The following is a 7,040-nucleotide window of genomic DNA, read 5'->3' as shown; positions in this document are numbered from 1 at the left end:
GATGTTTGTTTTTAAAAAAAATATTTAACACTTTTACCTTGATTGCTACAATAACTGTATTTAGTTGTACTTCGGAGGTATAAATGCACCACGCTCACTCTTCTTAAATATTGAGTTCAGAATTGTGTTGCCGGCCGACTCAAGTTTGTGTTACATCTTGATCGACGGAGGAACAGTTAGCAATCAGTTAGTATTAAGCGGTTTAAAACAAGTTCCTGTGACATAACAGGCTTTCTTCTTGATGTCTGATCAGATTCGGCCTGCAGAAGAGTTTTTTTGTTATATAGTGCAGTACAGTAACTATGATACTATTAACAATTTAATTCATAAATCATAATCATTGATAAAAATTAACATGAGAGCACTTTAAAACGAGTTAGATAGACTCAAAGCAAGGCGGTGCCATTTTAGTGGACGTTTGATCAGGATCTCGCAATGCATTTTTTTCAGAACAGAACGTGCGTAGGTCGCGTTTTTATTTTGCGTTTAGAAGGTAATATTTGTAGGCTTTTGAGTGCGGATTTTAGATACCTCAGATTACCAAAAAAGGAAGCCAAATGTCCACTATAAAAATAACATTCACAATCATAATGATAAAGGAGCTACACTTTTATTTATTCGCTCTTCATTGTGTCATGACCAGAACAGAGACAGGACCCACTTGCGTTGCGTTTCTCACAAGTTTTATTGGAAAAGAGAAAGGGTTGCGCCCACGATCCGGTGATTGCTGGACGCGGGAAGCAGGTCGCTCTGATACCCGGATTGTACTCCGAACGCGGAAGTGGATCTTTCGTTGCGGATGGAAAAAGCGGGTCAGGAGAGCAAAAACGTGGTCGGGGTCGGAAGCGAGTTGTAAGCCAGAATAGGAAAGAAGATCGGTCGGGGACAAAAAGAGGTCAAAAGCCGTGACGGGAGAGTAGACGTGGTCAGGATCAAAAACGGGTCGAAGCCGGGTAACAGACGGGAGCAAAAAACGTGACAGGTAGGAGTCAGGGTCGAAAAAAGGCTTGCATAGTGTTAACTGAAGTTCGCAGACGGACTGACAAAAGGGGAAAGACAGGACTGGGTACAAATACTGATCGGGAGCCAATCAGACCCCCCGGCAGTTGTCGCCTAAGGAGCTGGCACAGCTGAGTCAGTAATCATGACACATTTATTTGATGAAGAATTACTTATTTGGTCAAAAACACACACACATTGATTGATTACAAACACAATTCAATTTGTTCAAACTACAATCAATCATCAAACATATCAAAAAGGTAGACATTGGAATGAGATAGATTTTCTGGAGTGTTGAAAAACGTGGTGGGTGTATAGTGGAAAGTGAAAATAGCGCATGAAAGAAACATGCAGAGATTTTCTGTGACATGTTTGAAGCGTTTGACCCAGTGCCACAAATTCGGCAGTTGGTTTTTTAGGGGGGTGCATAAAAGTACCTTGTCTGTGAGAGGGAGAGAGAAAGGGTGATAGAGAGAAAGTAAGAGATCTAGTAGTCATTTGGGGTCAGCAGGGGCTCTCGTCTCAGAGAGAGGGGGAGACGTCGTTGCTTCGGCGTGCTTTGTAAGAGAGAGCGAGCCGTGTGGGACCAGAACGCGTTTTTGAGACATTTTTTTCAGCGCCCATGTCATGATCTAGGCGCTTGCAGTCCTTGTGTCCCGGTAAATAAAAAAACAGTGCTCGCCTCCTGCTTTTAAAGCAACCTCATGATGTCAGCGACCCCCCAACTCGTTTCCTTGAACCTGCGACATTATTTTTTTTTTCACCAATTTTTACGAGTCATTAGGTGACCAAAACCCCCCGATCCAACCCCTAATGCCGAGCGCCAAGCAGGGAGCCAATGGGTACCAATGTTGTAAGTCTTAGGTATGACTCGGCCAAGGCTCAAACCTGTGACCTCCCAGTCGGGGCCACTAAGCTGGTACCTGTAACATGACTTTTCCTCTCAAGGCAAGGTACTCGATGAATTATTGACAAAAAAATTTAATCTGGACGCCAAAAGGGGCCGATTACGTCAAACACGCCACAATGAAATACTCAGAATTAGAGACTTCTGCTATGTAGGCATAAAACATAAATCATGAATCATCACACAAGAGCGAATAACCAATCCATACTACTAATATACAAATCTAACTGTGTCATTTTCCTGATTAGAACCAGGACTTAGTCGTTTGGATGGGCCTTCTTTAAGATGTCCATCAGGTGGGGTGAAGGCATAGTTCTGTCCATCAGGGGGCATCGGTTCTCCTAATATTCCAAAGAAAAGTGTCTTGAGGGACGAACAGTGTCTTTACAAATTCCTTCTTTTGTACTCCTTTAATCCCTGGGCATGAGTCCCTTTTAGCATCTTGTCTGCAGCTCGGGTGCAAGTAGCAAGAAATCACTCTAAACCAGGGGTCTCCAACAGGGTGCCTGCAGCCACCGGGGTGCCCCCTATGGACAGTTGAGCTCACTAGTGCTCGGTCATTGTCATTTTCTAGTAAAATGTTTTTTAGTGGTTGACTGATTATATTTAACCCAATTTCCAATAGCTAACCTGTTAATAACATAGTAACCACAGGATCAATTATTATTTTAGTAACGCATATCAAACTGGGTGCCCTTTGTGCTAACTATTAGGAAAAGTAGCTCTCAGCTTGAAAAAGTTGGAGACCCCTGCTCTGCACAAATAATGGACATTACTGTGTACATATTGCTCATTAGGATTGCCAAGAGAAAGACTTACGATAGTACATACAGATATATTCCTCCACATCGGCAATACAGATACTTGTGAAAGTACAGTAATCCCTCGCTACTTTGTGCTTCAGTTACCGCTGGTTCATTGCTTCGCAGATTGTAAATTTAATTGAATTGTCTTAATTGGCATTTAGATCAACCTGTTGTGCTGTGTATTCGACAGCACATAGCAAATGCTATCACAGGGGCAGGTTGTATGTGTGTGTTGGGTGGGCATGACTGTCTGTGTGCGCTACTGTGATAGGATGGTGTATCCTGTCAGTCAAACAGCGGGGTAGGCGCACCGGTCAATGATGCTGAGAAAACAAACTACGAAGCATGGCAACAGCTCACTTTTAGCGGCTTGTTACATTAAAAAAAAAGCCGTCGATGAAATCTGACTCTAAGGAAAGTCAGGAGAGCGCAAAGAAAGGCTCATCACCAGTAGGTGGTCCGTGAATTGTTATCGGGTTCGGGAAGAGATTGAGGCAGTGTCAAGAGAGAAAGCGGTAGGCTGGATAACCGAGGGAATACTGTACTCCAAATTTTTTGACAGAAGGTATGTGTTTGGGGCTTTTTTGAAGTCATGGGTTAGAATTTTCTTCAAGATAGATAGATAGATTGATAGATAGATACTTTATTCATCCCCGTAGAGAAATTCACACTTAGGGTAAAGGGTAAAACCTTAACAATGTTGATTTTGCATGATACGGACTTTTTACAGAGAAATGTAGTTTCAGTTACCCCTTGATATTGCTAATAATAATATGCAACTACACTCTTTAAATCTTTTCACGTTTGTTAAATAAAATAGATGATAAACTAAAATAAACACTCAGCATCCTGACAAAGGCTAAGACCCAAAGAACAGAAAAAAATACTTCATGCCACAAGAAAAAAAGGCTTAAAACATAGTACATAAAACATGTAACTTAAAGACTTCTTTCAGATACTCATTGAAAGTTTGGGTCTAACTGAAGGATTTCCCAACCCTAATTGAGAAGTAATGACTGGTTAAATCTTTAGGTTTTAAGTATTTACCGCCTTATTTGATTTTCCTTTTTTGGAGGCTAGTGTTTCAATATCACAAAGCATTTCCATTTTGAGTTTCTGAAGCATAGATAACGTATCCTGTATTTTATCCTTAGCTTCTCTTTGGCTTTGCCTCGACTCACCCGATGGTTGATCTAATATTTTCTTCTTGACAAATGCACTTTCCTTTTCTAACCAATAAGTATTCACAAAATCGGAAACCACCTTTAGCTTTTTTTCTAAGTGTTTTTTTACTTCATTGCCTTTGCATTTCATTTGATCAATCTCTTTCTTTTCCATGTTTGTATCCTTCCAGATTTTTCTTAGGCAATCTTCTTTGGAGGTATATTTGAAGGCAGTAACGTTTATTTTGGATAGTAGCTCCGGCTTAGTGAACTGTTTACTTTGATTTTCCCTGCTGTGACTGATGGATACGCTTTCGATATCTTCATTTTCTGACTCCATGCTTTTAGTAAACCGCTCAATCTGTTGTGCCTTCATTGTTTTCTGCAAAATATACGTGTTTTGTGCTTGAGTTTGTTTTTCATCAAAATCTATTGACGTTTGTCGGTTCTGTGTTTGTTTCATTTCAGCTTCTGTTTGTATTGCCTTGTTTGATGTCGTAAAAACATTGGTGCTCTTTAGTTGTGTTACCTTTAGATAATCTCTGAGAATGATTATCTTTTGCTCAAGTTCAAAACACATATATTCTATTGTATTATTTAAACTCATGAAATACTTAGTTGTGTTTGCTAATTGGTGCAAAAAGTCTTGAATGGTATGATGTTGCCTTCGATTCACAAGTTTCAATTTTGTTTGAACAAATTCAGAGGCATTTTTTGCGCGACTGAGCATGTCATCTTTAATTCTTATTACTCGTATTTGGTCTTTTTTCTGATCAAGGTCTGCGATGATAGACTTCATCTTGCGTAATATTTTATCCATGGATTCTTTGTTTTCTTGTAATTTGAGTGTATGAAAGAAAGTTCCTCCAAGTTTCTTCTCTTTTATGTTTTGAATGGTGGACTTTACGGTTTCTAAGGATGGAATGTCAATCATTAAGTGGTCTCGCACATAGGTGATCTCAGACTTCAGTTCTTCACACTTGTCGCTCTCCAGGGTAAGACTCTCTTGGTCTACCTCAAGACTATTACTCATTGAATTTAACTTTGCCATTTCATTGGCTATTCTGTCTGTAGCAGCCTTGGCGTTTTGATCAAGTTCCTGTTCCTCCTTCAGCATGATTGAAAGCAGGTTAGTCAAATGGTTACTTCTTTTCAGAAAGGGTGCTGTTTTGCCTTGTATATGGTCTTTGATCTGAGAAAGTTCTGTAAAGATACATGTTAACTTAAGTAATATTTTTTCTGTGCTTTCTCTGTTTTCTCTTAACTTGGATATAGTTATGAATCTTCTTTGAGGTTTCTTTTGTTTTATGTCCTGGATGGTGGACTTTATAGCTTCCAATATTTCAAAGTCAGTCAGTAAGTGGTCTTGCCCCACAGTGATCTCAGACTTCAGTTCTTCCAACTTCTCTTTCTCCAGTGTAAGACTCTCTCGGTTTACCTCAAGACTACTCCTCTTTGGAGCTAACTTTGCCATTTTATCCAGCTCTTCTTTTTGCTTTACCATGATTAAAAGCAAACTATCCAGCTGGTTACTTCCTTGCAACAGGTGTTTGGTTTTTCCCCGTATTAGGTCTTTTTTCTGATCAAGGTCTGTGACGGTAGTCGTAATCTTAAGTAAAATATTATCCATCAATTCTTGGTTTTCTTGTAATTTGAGTGTGTGCAATAAAGTTCTTTCATGTTTCTCCTTATTTCTGGTCTGGAGGGTGGACTTTACAGTTTCTAAGGAATGGATTTTAGTCATTGAGGGGTCTCGTCCCATGGTAATCTCAGACTTCAGTTCTTCCAACTTCCCTTTTTCCAGTGCAAAAGCCTTTTTGTCTTCATCAACACTATTCTTCATTGAATTTAACTTTCCCATTTCATTGGCCATTATGGTTGTAGCAGTCTTAATGTCTTGCATTTTTTCTTCTAGCTCTTCTTTTTGTTTCACTATGATTGCAAGCAGGTTATCCAACTGGTTACATCCTTTGACAATAAGTTTGGTTTTGCCTCGAATTTGGTCTTTCCTCTGATCAAGGTCTGTGAAGATAATCCTTATCTTACGTGATATTTTCTCTGAGGATATTTTGATTTCTTGCAATTTGAGTGTATTAATGAATCTTATTTCAAGTTTGTTCTTTTTTATGTTTTGGATGGTTGACTTTATAGTTCCGAGGGTTTGAATGTCAGTCATCAAGCGGTCTCGCCCGACAGCTATCTCTGATTTTAGTTCTTCCAAATTTTCTCTCTCCAATGTAAGACTCTCTCGGTCTACACCAAGAATATTCTTTATTAAAGTTAACTTTGCCTTTTCATTGGTTATTCCGTCTGCAGAAATCTTAACATGTTGCATGTTTTGATCAAGCTCTTCTTTTTGCTTCACCATGATTGAAAGCAGGTTATCCAAGTGGTTCCTTGCCTTTAGCAGGAGTGTATTTTTGCCTTGTATTTGGTCTTTTCTCTGAAGAACTGCAAGGATAGACTTCATCTTCAGTAATAATGTATCCCCTTTGCTTTCTTGTAATTTAAGTGTGTGTATGAATGTTCTTTCTTGTCTCTCATTATTTATGTTTAGGAGGGTGGACTTTACAGTTTCGAATGTTCGGATGTCAGTCATTAACTGGTTTCGTTCCACGGTGATCTCAGACTTAAGTTCCTTCAACTTCTCGATCTCCAATGCAAGACTCTCTTGGTCTACATCAAGACTGTTCTTTGGTGAAATTAGATTTGCCATTTCATTGGTTATTTCGTTTTCAGCAGTCTTAACATCTTGCATGTTTTGATCAAGCTCTTCTTTTTGCTTCACCATGATTGAAAGCAGGTTATCCAACTGGATCCTTGCCTTCAGCAAGAGTTTGGTTACGTCTCGTATTTTGTCTTTTTTCTGAAGGTCTGCAAAGATAGACTCCATCTTCGCTAATAATTTATCCATGGACTCTTTGTTTTTTGGCAATTGGAGTGCGTGTAGAGATGTTCTTTCAAGTCTCTCCTTTTTAATGTTTTGGAGGGTGGACTTTACCGTTTCCAAGGCTTGAAGGTCAGTCAATAAGTGATCTCGTCCCATGGTGATCTCAGACTTCAAGTCCTCCAACTTCTCTTTCTCTATTGTAAGACTCTCTCGGTCTACATTAAGAGGATTCCTCATTAAAGTTAACTTTGCCATTTCGTTGGTTATTCTCG

Source organism: Urocampus carinirostris, chromosome 17 (assembly GCF_059441175.1).
Source record: "Urocampus carinirostris isolate Australia breed hairy pipefish chromosome 17, RoL_Ucar_1.0, whole genome shotgun sequence".
In the NCBI taxonomy this organism is placed as follows: domain Eukaryota; kingdom Metazoa; phylum Chordata; class Actinopteri; order Syngnathiformes; family Syngnathidae; genus Urocampus; species Urocampus carinirostris.
The sequence above is the reverse complement of the archived record's forward strand: the minus strand, read 5'-3'. Positions refer to the sequence as shown.